This window comes from Physeter macrocephalus, chromosome 14 (genome assembly GCF_002837175.3).
Source record: "Physeter macrocephalus isolate SW-GA chromosome 14, ASM283717v5, whole genome shotgun sequence".
In the NCBI taxonomy this organism is placed as follows: domain Eukaryota; kingdom Metazoa; phylum Chordata; class Mammalia; order Artiodactyla; family Physeteridae; genus Physeter; species Physeter macrocephalus.
In genome coordinates this window covers 119,080,800-119,099,602 of record NC_041227.1, presented here as the reverse complement: position 1 = coordinate 119,099,602, position 18,803 = coordinate 119,080,800, and the positions used below count along the sequence as shown (strand labels likewise).

The 18,803-nt window shown below is 49.1% G+C and overlaps 1 protein-coding gene across 1 annotated transcript in view; it reads left to right on the top strand.

The window, feature by feature from the left end:
• Positions 1–18,180, top strand: part of LOC102994410 (ADP-ribosylation factor 2) — a 46,208-nt gene extending 28,028 nt beyond the window's left edge. The window contains exons 5-6 of the transcript XR_008619426.1: positions 7,261–8,002; positions 9,794–18,180. The gene's annotated coding sequence lies outside the window, so the exon portion shown is untranslated. The remainder of the gene's footprint in view (positions 1–7,260; positions 8,003–9,793) is intronic.
• The last annotated feature ends 623 nt before the right edge of the window (positions 18,181–18,803 follow it).

Genomic DNA, 18,803 nt, shown 5'->3' with positions numbered 1-18,803 from the left:
TTTTTCTGGGGTTTTATCTTGTTCCTTCATCTGGTACATAGCCCTCTGTCTTTTCATCTTGTCTATCTTTCTGTGAATGTGATTTTTGTTCCTCAGGCTACAGGATTGTAGTTCTTCTTGCTTCTGCTGTCTGCCCTCTGGTGGATGAGGCTGTCTAAGAGGCTTGTGGAAGTTTCCTGATGGGAGGGACTGGTGGTGGGTAGAGCTGGGTGTTGCTCTGGTGGGCAGAGTTCAGTAAAACTTTAATCTGCTTGTCTGCTGATGTGTGGGGCTGGGTTCCCTCCCTGTTGGTTGTTTGGCTGAGGCAACCCAACACTGGAGCCTACGTGGCTCTTTGGTGTGCCTAATGGTCGACTCTGGGAGGGCTCACGCCAAGGAGTACTTCCCAGAACTTCTGCTGCCAGTGTCCTTGTCCTCACGGTGAGCCACAGCCACCCCCTGCCTCTGCAGGAGACCCTCCAACACTAGCAAGTAGGTTGGTTCTGTCTCCTATGGGGTCACTGCTCCTTCCCCTGGGTCCTGATGTGCACACTACTTTGTGTGTGTCCTCCAAGAGTGGAGTCTCTGTTTCCCCGAGTCCTGTCAAAGTCCTGCAATTAAATCCCACTAGCCTTCAAAGTCTGATTCTCTAGGAATTCCTCCTCCCGTTGCTGGACCCCCAGGTTGGGAAGCCTGACGTGGGGCTCAGAACCTTCAGTCCAGTGGGTGGACTTCTGTGGTATAAGTGTTCTCCAGTCTGTGAATCACCCACCCAGTGGTTATGGGATTTGATTTTATTGTAATTGCGTCCCTTCTACTGTCTCATTGTGGCTTCTCCTTTGTCTTTGGATGTGGGGTATCTTTTTTGGTGAGTTCCAGTGTCTTCCTGTTGATGATTGTTCAGCAGCTAGTTGTGATTCCGGTGCTCTCATGAGAGGGAGTATGTTGGCTTCATTTTGAATCTTGGATTTTGTCATTGAATGTATCAGTTCTCCCTCCAAGTTTGACTTTCTGCAAATTTGATATCATGACTCGGAAGTCATCATCTCAATCACTGATAAGACATATTGAATGAGACTAGGGCATGCCATCAGAAACCTCCCTCCAGGTTGATTCATTTGTGTATTTGTATAAATAAATAAATAAACAAATATTTACTGAGCACCTAGAATGTGCTCTGGAGTGGGCACTGTTTGATAATTTTTAAATTTTTTTTAAAATTTATTTTTTGGCTGCGTTTGGTCTTTGTTGCTGCACGTGGGCTTTCTCTAGTTGAGGCAAGCTGGAGCTACTCTTCATTGCAGTGTGCAGGCTTCTCATTGCGGTGGCTTCTTGTTGTGGAGCATGGGCTCTAGGTGTGAGGGCTTCAGTAGTTGTGGCGTGTGGGCTCAGTAGTTGCGGCGCTTGGGCTCTAGAGTGCCGGATCAGTAGTTGTGGCATACAGGCTTAGTTACTCCGTGGCATGTGGGATCTTTCCGAACCAGGGCTCGAACCTGTGTCCCCTGCATTAGCAGGCGGATTCTTAACCACTGCATCACCAGGGAAGTCCCTGTTTAATTCTTTAGATGTGGATATTCAGCCACCTACAATTTGCTAGTCATACTTTAAACCTAGCCCTTATTCTTCATCTTACCCATCAGAAATCCTGAAAAATTCTGTCAGGTGCTTTGCTAAAATTAAGTATACAATTTGTATAGCAATGCCTCCATGTACCAATCTAATAATAATGGAAATGAGGTCAGTTTGACCGATTACCCTTAATAAGCCACATTGGCCACCAGTAACACCTGCCATCTTTGATAAGGGCTCAAAATCGAGCTGACTACAGATCAACAGCAGACATACCAATCTGTAATTTCTCAAATCCATTTTCTCTGTCAAATCTGGGCATCTCCAGTTTTTCCCCACCCCTCTCAGCCTTCTGATTTCTCAAGATTTACCAGTAGGGGTTCTACATCATACTGGAAATGTTTCAGATATATTTAGTTGGAATCAAGAGCTCGTGCAAAGCAGCAGGGCTCTCCTTGAGTGCTGCATCATCTATCTTGGGTCCCCATTATTCCATAATCATGTTTATTAACCTTTCCAGGTTGAGTATTATTTTCTTTAACAAAGGAAATGGAAGAAAATTAGGAGAAATAAGGCTTTAACTTTTTTCAGTGTTTTATTAACATCACATCATCTGCCTTGGACTATTATTCTTGCTCTGAAAAAAAAATTAGCTTTTAAAGGCTGCTTTTGTTACATTTACATTTTATTTTATTTTTTTAAAATTATTATTATTATTTTTGCGGTACGCGGGCCTCTCACTGTTGTGGCCTCTCCCGTTGCGGAGCACAGGCTCCGGACGCGCAGGCTCAGCGGCCACGGCTCACGGGCCCAGCCGCTCCGCGGCATGTGGGATCCTCCCGGACCGGGGCGCGAACCCGCGTCCTCTGCATCGGCAGTCGGACTCTCAACCACTGCGCCACCAGGGAAGCCCCACGTTTACATTTTATTATAAGCTCTCATCATTCTGAGATTCAATACTACTACTACTAATATGAATACCACTTAATATTTATTGAATACTTAACTGCATTCTAGGCACTGTGCTAAATGACTTACACGTATTCATCTCATTAGTAAACATTTCTGAAACTCTCCATTCTTATAATTTGTCCTTTAGTTTTTCTCATTCGCAGCCTCTTAAAATCTGAGTTTAGCCATGAGCTCCTGGTGCAACCACTTGTGTTTCTTTTCTTTTTCTTTTTTTTTCACTTATTTATTTTGGCCACACTGCACAGATTGTGGGATTTTAGTTCCTCAACCAGGGATCGAACGCACGCCCTTGGCAGTGAGAGTGCGGAGTCCTAACCACTAGACCACCAAGGAATTCCCCACTTGCATTTCTTAAAAAGCTGCGTCTCGTTACTCTCTCGTGGATGGGTGGGTCCTGCCTCTTAAGCCAGGATGATCCGGGTTTGGGAGGAGTCCTGCCTTCCAAGACCTGCAGGAGGGGTGGTTCCCTGGGGCTGAAGGGATGATGCAAGGTCTTGACTCAGGCTAAATGTTGGCTTTGTAAGGGAAGGGAGAATTAAAAATTAACCAAGGAAGGATGCAGAAGATGGAGAGGTAAGTTGAGCATCGGGACCTAGGCCCTAGGATGCAGGGAAAAGGAGTCCAAAGGTTAAAGTTTGGGAAGCTGGGCGTGGTCAGGAAGTGGAGGGACGTCATTCCAGATGGGGGCTGTACCGCTGTGAGCCCATCTGTGAAAGTTCCTTTTACTAGTCAGCTTGACTGGGCTAGGGGATGCCCAGCTGGTTGGTAAAACGATATTTCTGGGTATGTCTGTTGAGTGTATTTCCAGAAGGGATTAGCATTTGACTCAGTAGACTGAGTGAAAAAGATTCATCCTCACCGGTGTGGGATGACATCATCCATTCCATTGAGGGCTAGAACAGAACAAAAAAGTGGAGGAAAGGTGAATTCTCTCTCTTCTTGAGCTGAGACATCCATCTCTCCTGCCCTCGGACATCGGAATCGGAGGTCCTGGTTCTTGGCCTTGGTCTCCAGGACTTACACCAGGCTGACCCTCCTTTGGCCTTCTTTATGCCACCAGCTTTCCTGGTCCTCCAGCTTGCAGACAGCAGATCACAGCACATCTCAGCCTCCATAATTGTGTAAGTCAATTCCCATAATAAATTTCCTCTCATAGATCACTCTATATCCTACTGGTTCTATTTCTTTGCAGAACCCCACTGTACCATCATTTCTTCTTTTCAACAATGAGGGTCAGAAATGAGTCCAGAGGAGTGGCTCTCTCTACTATTTTCTCAACTTGCTGAGGACTGAGGCCGGCCATAAACAGGTAGAAACTTACAGGACACTGTACTTTTAGCAGAATGAGTCTTTCTTATGACTTCCCGAGAGCTGAATTTCATCACCACTCCTGAATCTTGACTCTGTTCCGTGCTGTGATTTGCATTTAAAAAAACGAAAGATATAGCCTCCTCACTGTGCTGTCAACTCTTGGAGATAAGGGCTTGTTTTTGCAATCCCTTTGTTTTTGCGAAATTGCCCCCTAGGACCCGGCACTGGGTAGGTGTTTAACAAACATTTGGTGAGTTAGTGAATGAAATCAAAGTGCTCTCCTTATGCTCTTCTGGCTGGGTCGTGTAGAGAAAAGTCCCAGGGCAATATCACTTCTAGTTCTTTCTCCTTTAACGACCTTAGAAATTCTCCACAACGCATCCATTCTCAGATGTGAGGATTTCCAGGCAAGTGATTTGCACACAAAGACTGCTCAATATATGTTACTTGTTCGTCTAACTAAGGACCCCAGAAGAGGCTAACACCCCAAAGGAGCAAATATTTCTCTTTTAGGGCTTCCCATTCCAAAGCGAACATCATAGGGATGAGCAGGCAGAAGGCAACCAATAAATACTTGGTGACTAATTAGGGGGTATAAATATGCAACAGTGGAAATTAGAAAGAAAGGGAGCTGCATTATAGATAATCAAATAACAAAGTTATCCAGAGCAGTAGAATCTACCTCTGTGGGCTCTGGGTGTAGGAGAGGAAGCGTTGGCTGGCGAGGCCGATCTTCCCTGTAATTGGCTTCCATTAAGATAATATTGCAATTAGCCTGGGATGTTATAGCAACTACCTTCTAGTCTTGGGACAAACTCCTGGGGGATTTAAGTTGGGTGGTAAAAGCAGGTTGTCCCAGGAATAAATAAATTCACCGTTAACCACTTCTGAGTCAACCCTCCCCATGTGGCTAACGGATGCACAACCATCATTGTAAACTTGACTGGGTTGCTTTGTTTTGTATCAATGACACTTAAAACACAAGCTCGAGAATCTGGATGGCCAATTAACAGAACATGGCTCAGGAAATTAGAAGTTTCAAATTGCAGAAAAATCAGTGAGTTTAGACAACCTGAGTGTTTTCTCCTCATTAGGGCAGACAGCCTCAGCCTCCAAGTTCTGGCTGGCGAGGACTTGCTGTGAAGACGGGCACCAAAGAGAGTAAAAAAGAGTGTTCTCAACTATCTTGTCAGTTATTGAGGTGTTTAAAAACTCCACCTCACCCCCCTCAACAATCCCACTTAAACAGTTCAGTTTCATGTGTTTTAATCTGCTGACAGACACAGGAGAAGGGGCTGTCTGGGGATGTCTGGTCTCCCTGGCTGGGGTGGGTATGGTTTGGCAGGTTCAAGGTCCTCTCTGCCTGTGACAGAACCAAGCCACCAATTCTTGCTCTCTGACCCCTCCAACCAGCAGATTTTCACTTCATTCATCCCATCTCATCCACCACACTTCTTCTCTTTCTTCTGTGACAAGAGAGACAGCTGTAGTGCACAGAGGTTTCTGTCAAAGGGTCTGAGCTGGAATCCCTGCCTGGCTCCACTGCCAACTAGTTAGGTTCTAGCTTTCTGAGGCTCAGTTTCTCCATCCATAAAATGGGTACAATAATATCCTCCCGAATCACTCAGAAGGTTGCTGGAAAGGGGTGGTGACTGTGTGACTGCCCTAAGCTTTAGAGAGCTGCCTGGGTGCTGGTTTGTAGCCCACAATCATTACCAGACACTGACTGATGATCAGCAGCCCTTAAGATCAGCCCCAGTAGCCTCCGTGTTGATGCAGGGTTCCCTGTAGATGGCGCTCTGGCCCGGAGAGTGGTGCTAGCAATAAACCAGGGCAGGTGGGATCACGCCCGGGAGTTTGGCGATCCGTGAGTCCAGCCTGGGTTTCCACTTCCCATACCTCCTGAATCTGTGCCCCGCACAAAGTGTCTCCCACTACCACCTTTGGTTTCTTGTAGGGCCAGTTATCTGCTAAAATCAGCAGTCCTCGATTTCTCGTTTTCTGCCCTCTCCAGTGGATGGAGCAGTGGGTGTCCCCGGCCTCCTCTGCCCAGGCCTCTCCTACTGGCCATGCCCTTTGACCCCTGTGAACCCCTGCAGCAGGTGATGTGTCTGCAGCTCCTTCGATCCCTTTGGGGCATCTTAGCACTCAGATGACTCCCGTGGGCTTCCTTCCCCTGTGACAGAGGCTGCCATCTCTGCTCTTGGAAACATCCTTGTTCGGACTTCATTTCTCATCTGAGATGAAGCTATGTAGTCTGAGAAAGTATCTAAGCCAGTGCTAAAAGAGAGGGGCCCCAGGACCCCTTGCGTCACTAAGAAGACAAAGGCTAAAGGGCATGGCTTGGCTCCAACAGGCAGGTTAGGTTGGAATCCCAGCCCACCAGGGGATGCCCTACACCTCCCTTCCCTCCTGCACGGAGAAGAGAATGATACCTGCCCTCTAGGAGGCGGTAACAAAGACTCAACGAGGTGAGTCACGCAGTGGGCTTGACAGAGTGCCAGGCACAAGGTGATATTCAAATGAGGGTGATTGCTATTCAGTGAGGAGTAGAGGTGATGGCTTGGGACATCAGACCAGGGAGAATACAAGCCCCAGGTAGTGAGGGAGGGCCGTGGGAGGGAAGTGATAGTGGGTTCTGGAGAGGAGGGTTTCTTGGTGGCCTTTGAAAGCCACTGTGGGAGCCTGCCCTCACTCAGCTGACCCCCTGGGGGCAGCCCGGCTGGCTGGGATCTGGGCACCGGGCAAAGTGAGCTGACCGTCTGGCCAGCTGTTTTTGTAAAGAGATGGTGTCAGAGGCTTTGAGAGCCGAGCTCCTTTGACCCACAACTGGCAGTGGCGGCCAAGGCCCCCTGGAGACCACCACACTCCTGATCAGGAACTCTCAGGCCAGCAAACTGCAGCAGCCAGTGGGCGCAGGATCAGGTCTGCAGGAAGCCTGTGCAGAAGCCTGAGGGCCAGAGCCTGCGCTGAGCAAATCATGAGGGCACTGTCTCACCCTCCTGGTCAGTGAACCCCATCCCCCAGAGGCGCCATCTCCCCTGTGTCCCATGAAGATCCTTCCCTTCCCCGGCTGCGGCATTTCTCACAATGCACGGTTAGAAGAGCGGGTTCTGAGGCCAGGCAGCCTGGGTTCACTGCCGGCTCCCCTGTGCATTAGCAAGTTGACCTTGAGCAAGTTACTTAGCCCCTTTTGGCTTCAATTTCCTCAACTGCAAAATGGAATTGTTGTGAGGGTCTATGGAGTTAATTCATGTAAGGTGTTGCAATAGGGCCCGGAGTTTAACACGTGCCCCGTATGTGTGATCCGGAACCACTGTGTGCCCGGGGTCCTCGGTGCTCCAACACCTCATCTCGTTCTCTCCCATTTGAAAATCGATCTTTCTGTCTCTCTCTCTCTCTCTCTTACTTTCCTCTTCCCTTTCCTAGCACAGTTTTCATTCAACAAACACGTATGAAGGGCCTGCCACATGCCAGACACTGGGGAGGGGAGGGTTTGGGGCCACAGAGATGGAATATACAGTGAGCCCTGGACAGGACTCTCCAAAGCTGTGATCTGTCCACCCTGCTGCTGTTTTTACCATTGCTACCATGGAGCCGGTCGCCCGGGCCCTGAAGACTGGTCCAGCCCAGCCCCCATAGAGACAGGGCTGCCCCCGCCCTTAGACTCCCTGGAGAGCTGGCGATTCTGCGGAGGGGCAGGGGGCAGCAGAGGTAAGCGTCTGGCTGGGAATGAATGGGGCTGGTGGCTGACAGCACGGGCCGTCAGATCCGGAGCTCCTCATCCAGGGACAGCGTGCCTCTGCCCTGCTAATGACAGAACTGTCACTCACAGGACACCATGGAATCATGCAGGACCAGACACGGCTGTCTCTCCCCTGACAGGGTGACACATGTCACGGGGGCCTGGGGAGCTCCGAGGGGAGAGTTGGGATACCCTCCCCCCAATCGGGTCACACAGAAATGTCCTTACACACCTCAGTGCCTTTGCACAGGCCGTTCGCTCTGCCAAGCCTGCCCTCTCCTACCTCGGGCCTTCTCCATCCAATGGTGACTCACGTGTCATTCAAGGCTTGGTTCCCGGGTCACCTCCTCCGGGAAGCCTTCAGTGCCCCAGGATGGAAGGAATCCCTACCTTCTCCGCGCTGCTCTGTCGTCCACAGTGGTCACGGTGAGTGATGGTTATCTGTTTAGGTGTTTGTTCCCCCTCCACACACAGTGAATTCTTGAGAATAAAGGCCAAGTCTCAGGTTTCTCTGTATCCCAGGGCCGAGCACATAGTTGGCACTCCACAAATGTGTGCTGAGGAGTGGATTGTTATTACTGCCACCATCCACCCTGCACAGTCTCGACACTAAGCAGGATCCAATCCCTGCCTGATGCCTGGTCTAGAGCCACAGAACCGCTTTAGTGAGGGGTTGGGGTTTGGAAGGCCAGCTGGATAGAAGGATCTAGAACAAGGGGATCTTTTCCTATTGAGGGCCAAATTTAAGCTCTTTTTTCCTAATGAACTAGGAGAGACCCGTTTGGAATTGTCTCCAAATGTGCACGATGGATTTGAGCTCAGAGCTAGCTAAGCCTCTTATTTCCATCTGAGGTGACCCACAAAACGTGAACTGCACCCACCAAAGGTGGAAATGAGACAGGATCTCCCAGAAACCCAGGGAGAGTCCTCCCACAGACCACAGAGGGAAAAAACAAAAAGCAGTTTTATTTCAATTTTGTAATCAGAAACATAAAGTGTTCCATATGTTTCATCTTAGGATGGAGAAGAGAGAACAGAAAATGACAACAAATGAAGGAAGCAGTTAGGAAAAAAATTCCTCCCGTTCTTTGTGATGGTCAGTTAAGGAAGAAAGACAAGGAGGAAGAGAGAACAGGAAGGGGAAAGGAAGGAGGGCAGTGTGCAGAAAAAATGACGTGAAAGAAGAGAGGCCCTGAGAGAGAGGGTCTTTGAGAAAGCCGGAAGAGATGAACATAGAAACACGCATCCCCACAGACAGACAGACACAGACTCACATACACACCCCCACAGACACAGACTCATACACACAGACACACACAAACACACACAGACACAGTCACACATGCACACAAATAAACACACAGGCACACACATAGACACACAGACACACACGTACACACAAACACACACACGTTTGATCTCATCCAAGACTGACTTTCTAAAATTAGTTCTGTTTGTTGTTTTTACCATTGAAGGGGGCAATTTTGGACATATTCCTCTGTTGTTTTCTGACCTCTAGAATGAAAAGTTGCCGATGAGAAGTCTGATGCCATTCTTAGTATTGATCTCTTTTTTTTTACAATCTGGTATTATCCCCCCCTCTGGAAACTTAATATCTTCTTTTATCTTCATACGCATCACCATGAAAGAAGTCTGGGCCTCCATTCATTCATGTGTTGGATGCTCAATGGACTTTCAAAATCTGGAAATTCAGGTCCTTCAGTCCTGGGAAATTTTTCAGTGTTATTTCTTTGATAATACACTCCCTTCCATTTTCTCTATTCTCTTTCTTTTGTTGGGCCTCCCAGGTAGATCTTCTACTTTCCCTATTTTTTCTCTCTCTTATTTTCCATACTTTTATTTTTTTCCACTTTCCGAAAGGTTTCCTTGCCTTTATCTTCCAAACCCTTTTATTGACTATTTTATTTCTGCTATCATATTTTCAATATCCAAGGGCCTGCTCCTTTTTTTTCTGATCATTCCCTTTTATACAACAGTATTTGGGGGGTTCAATTTACATACCATAAAATTCATCCATTTTAAGTGTATGATTCGATGATTTTTAGTAAATTTACAGAAATGTGCAGCCATCACCACAATCCAATTTGGATTATTCCTTCTCGTATAGTCTTTTGTTCTAGTTTCATGGGTGAAATATGTCCTTTTATCTCTCTGAAGATATTCATGACCGCTCCTTTGATGTTTTCTTTCCTCCAGGTTCCTCTTTTTGGTTGGTGATCAGCTGGTTTCAGTTCCTGTCCTTCATATTGCCGATGTTTCTCGAGGTCTTGGTTATCCTTTGCAGTCCACTAATATTTAAGAGTAAAGTATTAAGAAGCCATCTGGACATTCTCTGCACGGGTGTCATTTGTCAGTTGATGAGCTTCACCATAGGAGCTCTGTAGAGGCCATTTCTTTGGGGTTCCCCAAATGTCAGTAGCGGGTCTTTTCGAGGGGCCATTCAGTCTCTCCAAAGAAGGATCAAGCAACTGCCTCTCTGGGGTGGGGGTGGATGAATGCGGTGGCACCGTGCAAATCAGTTGCCAATATCCTTGGAGCTGTGTGGCACTGGGGACTGGGGGTACAACCATTTGTAGATAGGCTTTCATTTAGTCCTCCTATTTTCCCTCTGGTGCCTGTCTCCTCTACTGTTCCTGTTGATTTGGGCTTTTTTTTTTTTTAAGAGGTATTTAAGTTTTTAAAATTAATTAATTTATTTATTTTTGGCTGTGTTGGGTCTTTGTTGCTGCGTGCAGGCTTTCCCTAGCTGCAGCGAGCGGGGGCTACTCTTCATTGAGGTGCGCGGGCTTCCCACCGCGGTGGCTTCTCTTATTGCAGAGCACGGGCTCTAGGCATGTGGGCTTCAGTAGTTGTGGCACACGGGCTCAGTAGTTGTGGCTCACGGGCTCTAGAACGCAGGCTCAGTAGTTGTGGCGCACAGGCTTAGCTGCTCCACGGCATGTGGGATCTTCCCGGACCAGGGATCAAACCCGTGTCCCCTGAATTGGCAGGTGGATTCTTAACCACTGTGCCACCAGGGAGGTCCCGATTTGGGCTTTAGACTCAATTTCTCCACTGAATAAACCCCCTGCTGGGGTAGGGAAAGGTGATCGATCACCTAGCTGCACCAAATGGGTGTGGGGACCTTGGGCATCTTTCTACTGATCCCCCAGTTTCCAGCTGGGCTGAACTTGTCCAGTTTTCATTTCTACAACTCATCCTTGTCTTTTGCGGTCCCCGGTCGGTGCCTGCAATCCCTGTGTCTTGCCAAGATTCCACAGCTTGAACTGGCTCCATCCTCATTAGCACCACCCCCCCCCCGCCCCCGTGTAGGCACATGGTATTCAGATTTCTCAGCTCTGATCATTCCTCCACCTGCTTTCCATCTTCCAAAAATCTGTTGACGTCTTTTGCCTTCTGCTAGTTTTTTTTTCTCTTATTCTTTTCATTCTTGTGGGCTTATACCTTTTTTATACCTTGACGCGCATTTTAGTGGAGTTTCAGAAAGAAACAATGATAAATCCATGTGCTTGATTTGCCAGGTTTAACCTGTGGGATTAAAGATTTTTCATGCTATATTGTGTTTTTGCAGCTATAGACATAAGGAAAAACAAGAGGAGGTCTCCTGTGTTCTATACCAAATATGTTACAGAGTCTCTTCTTATCAGAGCGATCTTTCGAATCTGGGTCACTGGTTCTTAAAAAAGATGCGGGAAGCTGAGGGAAATCCTGAGAAAGGAGCCTGAGACGATCAAAGGGATGAACTTTGGATCCAGGGGAACGTTTGAAGGTGTTGGTGATGTTTAACTGGGAGAGGAGGTTCAGGGATGGTTTAGTGATTCATTTGAATTCATTTTCCTTAAAGTGATTTCTGTCCCGATGCATCCCCCGCTCTCCTACTTTGTGTTCGTGTGAACTTCTAAGTTGCCATGGAAGAGGCAACCTAAACTTGAGAGGGTGGGGGTTGGGGGGGAGAGACCAAGACTGTATTAATCAGGATAGGTTAGGCTACGCTGCGGTAATAATTCAATGCTGGAATTTCAGTGTCTTAGCACAGTAAAGGTTCATTCCTCTCTCATTTCGCCATCTTGTCCCTGCTTGGTAGCGCCCTCCAGGAGGTGGCTCGGGGACCCAGGCTCCATCCATCTCACAGCTGTATCATGTGGAATACACATTTTTCCCAAGGTTCTCCAGAAGGGGAGAAAGAACTGGAAGATCATGCAAGATGTTTTTAAGGGCTGAGACTGGAAGGGGTTTATATCACTTTTACCCATAACCATTGGCCAGAACTCTGTCATATGGTCCCACGTTACCTGTATGGGAGGATGGGAAAGGAGGTCTTCCTGTGTGCTCTGGAGGAGGATGCAGTGTTTTAAGGATGTTGCATTGTCTTTGCCTTCTGTTTACTAGGTTTTCTGAGGGAGATGCCAATATTCTTAGGGGAAGGGGAAGTATGGACTGTATCCACAAAGCCTGAAAGGAGGGAATGATATTCAATTAAAGTAGGAGGCAGCAGTCAGACTTAAAGAGAACTTTCTTGATTCTAAGGGAATCAAACATTAGAAAGGGCAATTGAGAGGTGACATCTACCTTTGCAGATTCCTGAGAAAAGAGTTCCTGGGAGTTGATGGATCTACCTGCTTGAGGGATGAACCAGATAATCTTTTGGAATTCCATCTAATGCTGGGATTCTCCTTTCAAATATGCAGGCCTCAGAGTTTGTAAAGCTGGAGAACAAGGACCAGGGGTGGATCCAGGTTTTGTGAAGCCTGAAGTTTATACCACTTTGGGTGCAAGTAGAGGGCCTCAAGCATAAACTTATTAGCTTTCTGATAAGTCCTCCTCTGGCCAGGAGAGGCCCATTGTTCACTGGAACCAATAGATTCCAACACACCTTCCCCCAACAGACTTGCTCTTCCAGATTCTAGATCACCCTCATGATTTTTTCCTAGCTCTTTAACTGAGCAAAAAGTCGTTGAATGCATACCGTGTACAAGGCACGGGGCTGGGCCCTTCAATATCTGCCTCTGTCACAGGGCTGAGTTGGGCATCAGCCCAGGGGTTGTCGGTCCTGATTTGAGAAGCTCCTGGGTCTGTGCAGGCAGCTTCAGGGCAAAGGAGGAGGAGGAGGACGGGCACAGAAAGCCAGAAGGGAGAGCAGGGCCACATGTGACCTGAGGACACGGGCATTCATCTGTGGACGTCAAAGCCCTGTGCTTGGAGGAGAAATCCATGCTGCTCTCTGTCTTGCTTCTAAAAGGAAATGTTCCTGCAGAAGCCTGCTGTGGATTGGGAGGCTCGGCTGTTTCCTGCGGCCCCCCGCCCCCGCCCCGTCAGACACATCACTCCTCTCTAGGGGCCGAAGTAGAGTGTCACCGCAAAGAGTCAGCAGTCTGCGCTCAGACACTTGGTCTGGAGCCCAGCTGTCAGCCCTGTCCCCACTGCTATCCCCGGCACTGTCTGGGCCTTTCTGAGCTGATCGAACTGCGGTGTCTGGGAAACTCCAGAGCAATGCTAAGTCCTGTATACAACCTCCAAGTGTTTTATTTTCTCTTAGAATTTTTAACCAGCAGAGTCACAAACCAGCAGTGGTTTCTAGTCAGAAGACCAGGCCACTGATTTGCTGGACAACTTGACAGACACTTTCATCTCCCTGGGCCTCTTTTTCCTCATCTGTAAAATTGAGAAAATAACCCCTGTGAAGGGCGATTTTGGTCACGGTGGCCAATGTCACTATGGGTCTGGGGGACGGGAGGGGACATTGACATCTCATAGTTTATCCTTTGGTCCAGCCGCACAGGTGCTAGCCAGGGGTCCCCATCAGTTAGGTAGAATGGAGGCAATTGGGCAGGTAGGGTTCTTGGAAGGCCCAAATTTCCTTTATGGTTTGTGACGTTCTCACATGGTTTGCACCGGGCCGTGGTCTGGCAAGGCTGGACGGAAGGAATAAAAACAATCAACTTCCTTAAAGTGACTTGCTTGGAAATTTTTACCTGGAGACACACTGTACTGAACAGACCTGAAAAAGCATTTTGGAAGCCTTCCTAATGAAGCAAATGCAAAACAACTCACGTTAGATATACCTCCATGGAAGAGGACTATTAGGGGAAGAAGAGAGGTTTTCTCAGGCGGAGAAGGTGGGCCGAGGAGGAGGCGGGGGAGATGTCGGAGTGGCCAGAGAAGGCGTGGGGAGGCTGATTTGGGGTCCCCTCCAGGGTTCACTATGACACCAATTTCTACCCAGAAGCCCCAGAGCCCCGCCCTCTGCTGTTTACACTAGTTGCTTCCCAAACTTCTTGGGTGGACGTCTAATTTGGGGTCTAAATGACTTTGGGGCTTCATTGATGGACTTTGGGGGATGCCAAACCATTGATATATGCAAATTTCCTGTACGTGAAAAAGTTTCACGTGGCTGGGCTTCGAATTTTTTCTGCAAAGAGGGGCCTGACTTTTCTCCCGATTCTCCCACGGGTCGGGACCCAGGACAGAAACCCTCACTCTAGACCAGTGGTCCCCAACCTTTTTGGCACCAGGGATCGGTTTCGTGGAAGATAATTTTTACACGGACTGGGGAGGGGTGGGGGAATGGTTCAGGCAGTAATACGAGCCTTGCGGAGCGGCAGATAAAGCTTCGCTTGCCCTCCGCTCACCTGCTGCTGCGTGGCCCGGTTCCTAACAGGCTGCGGTACCAGTCCTGGGTGTTGGGGACCCTTGCTCTAGACCATGCTGGGGGCCAGAGAAGGCGGGCAGCTGGTTCACTGGGAGGGTGGGAAATATAGGCCACTCCCAACTTTAGAGGGAGCTGGGGTACCCAAAGGAAGACGGAAACTTGAACCTCAGAACACATTTTCCTCTAAGAGGCCTGCCCCTGTGGCAGTCATGCTCGCTGGCAAGTAGCAAGAGCCTTCAATGGATGGACCCATTCAGAGCCCCTGACTGGCACCCAAGGTGAGCCTGGGGCTGTGTTGGGTGTGGGGCACAGGAGGAAGATTAGACATGGTTCTTGTCTGCCCGTGTGGGACTCTCAAGTCTAGGGGCCTAGGTGCCCAGAGAAATGACAATACGATGTGGTAAGTGCTATAAAGGAAGGTAAAGAAAGGTCAGGCCACACCGAGGGAGGAAAGGTTAGCTCAGTCTGGAAGCTGGAAGGCCCCCTAGAAGTGGGAGTGCCACGGGCCTTAGGGCCTAAAAGACTGGGGTGTGAGACCAGGCTGTGTGACCTCTGAGAACCTCAGTTTCATTTTCAGTGGAATGTAATGAGAACAATTTAGAGTTGCTGGGAGAGTCAGATGAAGTCATGGTCACACAGCACCTCCCGGGATTGGACCCTAGAGTGGGATTTGGCTTTTGGAAAGACCTAGGAGCAGCACGGGCCGCGTGGGTAGAGGCATGGCTCAGCAGGGTACATTGCGCTGACTCAGCCATGCTTCCCGCTGTGACTTGGAGAGACTGCTCCCTTTTGATGGTTCTGCCCCCTGTGGACTCAATGACTCAGCAATTCTCGATTCGATGATGCAGCAGTTCAAACATTTGTGCATACCGGTGATTAAGCAAGAGGACTGTTTATGAGATAGGGCTACCGACAATCATAATAATTGTCGGTAACAATGATTGAGAGCTTCCTACGTGCCAGGCCCCGCATGGTGTCTGTGGATTAACTCAAGATCATTTGATCATACGAAGGGAAGAGATTGGGACAACCCCCTCACCGGGGGCCTCCTGTCACCTTCGGTTCCAGTTCATTCCTGCCCCGCCCCCATTCTCACCCAAGCCTCCCCACCCCTGCCCCCCATAAGCCATGATCCTCTCGTGAAAGTCCTAGGTCAGAGCCAGGAGGGACTCTGGAGATGTGCCTCATTTTATAGAGCAGGAAACTAAAGCCCTTGAAAGGAAGGGATGTGTTTTCTAGACCACAGAAAAAAGCCTCAGAGCCTAGCAGGTGCTGGATGGATCTAGGCAGGGGGCGGGGGTTAGCTTGAATTTAATGCCCACGTGATCTGGGGTGGAGGTCTTCCGGGTGAGGTCAGACCGGTGATACGCTGGGTGTCCCCGTGCTGCCCAGATTCACATCCGGGCCACTCTCCTTCCCAGCAGTCATTGTCTTCAGTGACTCAGGCCACCTGGTTTCCCCTCAGGTCAAGCAGCTGAGGTGGGAGGCCCAGGCCTGTCCAGGGCTCCATCTCAGGCCTTGTGGATGCAGGAGACATGGTCTGGGTGCCATGGACACGGCGATGCGTGAGGTGATGGGAACTGCTCACTGCAACACTGTGTGAGGGACCAAACTGTCACCCACCTTGCGTCCAGCCTCAGTTCTTTTGGGGATCTACCTAGGAGTGGAATTGCTGGGTCAAATGGTAACTCTGGGTTTACCTTTTGAGAAACTACTAAGCTGTGTTCCACAGAGGGTGCACCGTCTTACATTCTCACCAGCAAAGTACAAAGGGTTCCAGTTTCTTCACATCCTGGCCAACTTTTGCTATTTTTAAAACAAGATTCTTTTTCCTCTCTAACAGCGGCCCCTGCAGGGTCACCCCCAGCCCGTTTTGTTCTCTTTAGGACCTGATCTCAAATGGCCCCATTCTCACTCCTGAGTCTCCTCAGCCCGAGTGTCGCTGCAGTAACTCAGGAACAAGGTGCTAAGGCAGCAGTTCTCAAATTAGGCACAACAAGATCCCCTGGAGGGCTGTTAAAACACACGCCGCTGAGCCCCACCCCTACAGTTTCTGATTCCAGGGCTGCGGCCCTGGAAAATGCATTTCTAACAAATTCCCAACTGGTGCTGATACTACTGTCAGGGGACCGATCTGAGAACTAGGCTTTAAGGTACTACTTTGCACGTTTTGTCCTAGGAGGTCCCTGCTTTGTTCTTTCCCCTCCTCATTTATATAACAGTAGCACCCCCATACCTCAATTATACTTTACACTCCCCCTCCCCCAGATCTTGTGAGGCTGGAGGTAGGGAGGGGAGGGGATAGGAGGGCAGTGATTCTTCCTCTTCTTCAGTTCTCAGACCCTCAGCCCATCTGCGCTGCTCCATCTAGAAAGCGAGTGTCCCCTGGCTGACAGTATCACAAACATTGAGGTCCCAGTGTAGCCTTGGATCAGCTTCAATTGACGTTCCACTTTGGGTCTATTCTTGGTGAGAGACTGATACCTTATTTAGTGTGTTAAATGGCTGTTGGGAGTTGAGTGTGATGAAGATTGCCCTGGGAATACTCCCCCGAGGCCTGGTGTGAGGGAAAAAGAACAAAAGCCTGGCCTCTCTTCTGGGGTGGAGGGCCTCTCATCTGGGCTCTAGAACCTTCCACTGAAGCTCTGTCCGAGGCAGCCAGCTGCCAACCCCAGCTCCACTTCCTCTCCGCTTCCCTCCTCCCCTCCCCCCAACTCTAGCATGGAGACCTTGACCAGCTCTTGGCTCCTGGATTTGGCAAACAGATTCCCGCATCTCAGCTCCAGCCTGGATGCCCACTTTGCGCTACAAATCACTTCCTTTATTTGGGCCTCTGTTTCCCCATTGGTAAAATGAAAGACTCGACTACAGCAATGGTTTTCAAAGTGTGTCCCACAGAACCCAGGGTTCTGCTGAGGGTCAAGGTATGTGTCAAATCCATCACCTCTGCTTAATTAGAGTGGCCTCACTTGCCTTTATGTCTTTGGGTTCTATCTAAACATCTTGATCTCTGGTGGCCTCGGCCTGCAGCATCTTGAAGCAGGATTTCGGTTCCCTGGCCAGAGATTGAAGTCGGGCTGCAGCAGCGAGGGCGCTGAATCCTAGCCACCAGATCACCAGGGACCAGTGGCCAGTGACGATACCCTGACCTGTCGGCTTTGTAGAAATGAATTCCCACAAAGAGACAGAAAGTAGTGAAACAAGTAAAGTGTTTATTAGAAGGAAAATGGGTATGTGTGAATAGACACACAGGGGCGACTCAAAGAGAGAGTTGCGCCCTCGTGGTAGTTTGAATCACTTATATGGGGCATTTCTTCTGGGTTTTCTTTGGCCAATCATCTTGCTTTGCCTGGTTCTGAGTCCATATTTGGTTTATCTCAGGATCCTCCCCTGTGTACGTGTGCATCTCTCAGCCAAGATGGATTCTAACGAAGAGGCCTATGGGTAGGTTGACATCACTTACTATGGGGGAGGTTGATGTCCCCTCCCTTTTTGACCTCCAAGGAGCCTTTCTGCGCATGTGTAGTCAGGGAGGTCTCCTTGACTTTGAGAATGAGAAATATGTGGTCTCTTATCTGGGCAGGGCTCAGCTCCTCTCTCACTCTTGCTGTTATGTTCATCTTGGAGTATCTTCATCTTGGAGTATCTGTCCACAGGGGACACTCCAGCTTCTCAGCCTGGGGCCCATCTATCTCCTGCCTCAATCTCATTTGGAAGACCAAATTTCTGCTGCTGAAAAGTAGTTTGAAAATCACCGGCTTAGATGATCTTGAAGGGTCTCCCCATTCTGGTTTTATCTTCTATATTCTGTAGTTCTTTGGCCTCTGTATCTTTTTTCAAGTCCAACCTGTGTGTGACTCAGCCTTGAGATTTTCCTTGAGCTTCTGAAATTCGGTGCTCAGGAAGTGTGTTTCTTGCAGGACAGAGGTAGGGGGCAGGCCTGGCAGGTTGGCTGCTGTTGCAGTCGACTGATCTGTTTAGGGGGGCGTCTCCAGGCCAGGTGGGAGGGGCTGGGGTGGGGAAGGAGGTTTGAGTGGACACCAAGAGCCTGTCAGTGTGTGTGTGTGTGTGTGTGTGTGTGTGTGTGTGTGTGTGTGTGTGTGTGTTTTCTACTAAGAAGAAGCCATTTGCAAAGGAGTAGGAACCCATTTCACAGCCCCTGTGACAGGCCTGTGTGAAACCAGCAGACTCCCAGGCCCAGGGATGGTGAGAGGGTGAGACTGAAGGTTGAGAGGGAGCCGTCCATGAGGGTGTTTTCTGGATATCAAACTGACCTCCCGCGAGTGAAGTTGGTACAGGGCAGCCAGGAAGCATGATTAATGAGCTGTCATCAGGACAGAAAAAGGCATCCATGGAATACTTCTTTGAGAGCCAGAAAGGTGGTAGGAAGATGGTAAAATTCACTGAATTGAAGGAGCTGAGGCCATTTCTCCTGGAGAAGAGTAGGCAGGGGGTCGGGGCAGTCAGGGGGAGCTCAGCCAGGCTCAGGTACATAAGGTTGAGTATCCTTATTCCTGGGAATGTGATGCACAGTCTTGTGGATTTACCGTGAGAGAG